General features: G+C 47.4%; 1 non-coding gene across 1 annotated transcript; it reads left to right on the top strand.

Annotated features, from left to right (window-relative positions):
* Positions 1-1,925: 1,925 nt before the first annotated feature.
* On the top strand, positions 1,926-2,044 carry LOC138855122 (5S ribosomal RNA). Its single transcript, XR_011394280.1, has one exon. It is a non-coding gene; the product is annotated as a 5S ribosomal RNA (ribosomal RNA).
* The last annotated feature ends 1,067 nt before the right edge of the window (positions 2,045-3,111 follow it).

The raw sequence follows: 3,111 nt of genomic DNA, 5'->3' as shown, positions 1-3,111 counted from the left end.
TGCAGCACCAGTTTGGAATCCACACCTAGTCAAGCACGTCAAGAAATTAGAGAAAGTGCAAAGGTTTGCAACAAGACTAGTCCCAGAGCTACGGGGATTGTCCTATGAAGAAAGGTTGAGGGAAATCGGCCTGACGACACTGGAGGCCAGGAGGGTCAGGGGAGACATGATAACGACATATAAAATACTGCGCGGAATAGACGAGGTGGACAAAGACGGGATGTTCCAGAGATGGGACACAGACACAAGAGGTCACAATTGGAAGTTGAAGACTCAGATGAATCAAAGGGATGTTAGGAAGTATTTCTTCAGTCATAGAGTAGTCAGGCCATGGAATAGCCTAGAAGGTGATGTGGTAGAGGCAGGAACCATACATAGTTTTAAGGCGAGGTATGATAGAGCTCATGGGGCAGGGAGAGAGAGGACCTAGTAGCAATCAGCGAAGAGGCGGGGCCAGGAGCTGTGACTCGACCCCTGCAACCACAAATAGGTGAGTACAAATAGGTGAGTACACACACACACACACACCCACGACTCACAACACTGTTTAAATCTTGTACCATGATCAACCAGGTTGTTTGCTGATAAGCCAGGTTGTGGTTCATACCTGGGTCTCCAAGTTACTACCACTCACTTGTACATACTCACCTATATGTACATGCAGGGGTGGAGTCTCAGCTCCTGGCCCCACCTCTTCGCTGGGGTCACTCTCCTAGCTGAGTCCTATCATACCCATTCTTCAAGTTATGTATGGATCTTGCCTCTACCACTGCACTGCTCAGGTGGTTTCACCTCTGACTATTCTAAGGCTGAAGAAATACTTCCTAACATCCCCTTTGACTCGTCTGTATTTCCAGCTTCCACCTGTGCCCTCCTATCCCTGTCATTTTCTCTCAGTATTTTATACGTTGTTATGATATCCTCCCCCCTATTACTTCTTTCCTCCAGTGTCATCAGGTTGAATTCCCTAAACCTCTCCTAAGATACACTATCTAGCTCCTGGACTAGTCTAGTTTCTTGACATGCGTGATCAGGTGTGGGTTCCATACTAGTGCTGCGTACTCTAGTATGGGCCTGACGTACACGGTGTACAGTGTAGGGAATGATTGCTCACTTAGGGTTCCGAAAGTTAATCTTAGATTTGCCAGACACACATTTGCTGCTGCAATTAAGTTGATGTGCATCTCAGGTGATATGCTCAGTACAATGCTAACCCCGAGGCCCTCCTCGAGTGAGGTTTGCAGTCTTTGTCCCCCGAGTGCGTACTTGGTCTGTGTTCATTACTTATCCCCAGTTTCCATAACTTTGCACTTGCTAGGGTTGTATTCCAGCAGCCATTTGCTAGACCAGACTTGCAGACAGTCCAGGTCCACCTGTTTCTATTATCGTCATTAACTTGGCGTTATTTACTAAGAACGATCCCGCTGACTCCATCCCTTCCCTCATGGCCTTCAACTATACAAGAAATACAGTCATATATGTACACTAACTGGGCATCTTTATTGTAGACGTTTCGCCCTCCAGTGGTTTTTATTAACACAATTCAAGGACATGATGTGAAGACTGTATAATTACATTCAAATGATTGAAGTTGAAGGGTACTGCAGTACAGTGCTCTTTACCTAAGAGGAACCTTCTTGATACTTTTATAAGAGGAGGTTAGTACCTCCCTGCATGTTGGCACTACAGTGGAGCATAGTGTGTCCCGTAGCTGGGTTGATAACGCACTCACCTCACACCCTGAGCTCAGTGGTTCGATCCCCGGCACGGGTGGAAAACATTAAGACGTTTTTCCTTAAGACACCTGCTGTCCATGTTCACCTAGCAGCAAAATAGGTACCTGGGTGTTAGTGGACTGGTGTGGGTGGCATCCTGGGTACCAAATTAACCTAATTTGCAGGAAATGCTCTACATAACCAACGCTTATCAACGGCCATACCACGTTGAACACACCGCTTCTCGTCCGATCAGCGAAGTTAAGCAACGTTGGGTTTGGTTAGTACTTGGATGGGTGACCGCCTGGGAACACCAAATGCTGTTGGCATAAAACCTTTTGGTGGCCTGGTGGCTAAAGCTCCCGCTTCACTCACGGAGGGCCCGGGTTCGATTCCCGGCGGGTGGAAACATTCGACACGTTTCCTTACACCTGTTGTCCTGTTCACCTAGCAGCAAATAGGTACCTGGGTGTTAGTCGACTGGTGTGGGTCGCATCCTGGGGGACAAGATTAAGGACCACAATGGAAATAAGTTAGACAGTCCTCGATGACGCACTGACTTTCTTGGGTTATCCTGGGTGGCTAACCCTCCGGGGTTAAAAATCCGAACGAAATCTTATCTTATCTAGTAGTATGTCATTGGTGTCAAGATGGTCTGTATAAGTTGTATCATGTACTGGTAGCGCCATGGTCATAATTCTTGGACCAAGAGCTGAGACAAGCACATAAAGAAGGTGACTGGAGACGTGTGAGAGAGACAGGAGCATTTTTCAAGGTTGACCTTGATAATGTTGGATCAAAAACATGTCTGGTCACCCTGGGTTTATTCTGCTTCTTACCCTCCCTTCCCTCCCTTCCTACCCTCCCTCCCTTTCTACCCTCCCATCTTCCCTACCTTCCCTCCCTTCCTACCCTCCCATCCTCCCTCCCTCCCTCCCTCCCTAAATACTTCCTACAGGTAGATTTAAACACCTGCGTCACAATATGTAAATGCGGCAAGAACAGAGTCAACTTAGTAAGATAAAGTCAATCAATTTTAAGTTGCTCAGTAAATGCAACACTTAAACAAAGTTCCTTAAGTGTCCTCACACACCATCCTTCAGCCACTTAGCCATCACCTTAAGTGAAGTGCCTGCCAAGGGGTAGGTCGAGGGGGTCGGCCAGGAGGTCATTGTATGACCCCCTCCCCCCCCCACACACACACTTGGAAGTTGAAGACTCAGATGAGTCAAAGAGATGTTAGGAAGTATTTCTTTAGTCACAGAGTTGTCAGGACTTGGCATAGTCTGGCAAGTGATGCAGTGGAGGCAGGAACCATACATAGTTTTAAGACGAGGTATGATAAAGCTCATGGAGCAGGGAGAGGACACAGTAGCGATGAGTGAAGAGGCGGGGG

The sequence above is a fragment of the Cherax quadricarinatus genome, chromosome 81 (assembly GCF_038502225.1).
Source record: "Cherax quadricarinatus isolate ZL_2023a chromosome 81, ASM3850222v1, whole genome shotgun sequence".
NCBI classification, from domain to species: Eukaryota; Metazoa; Arthropoda; class Malacostraca; order Decapoda; family Parastacidae; genus Cherax; species Cherax quadricarinatus.
Note: the sequence above shows the minus strand (reverse complement) of the source record. Positions and strands in the feature narration are given on the sequence as shown.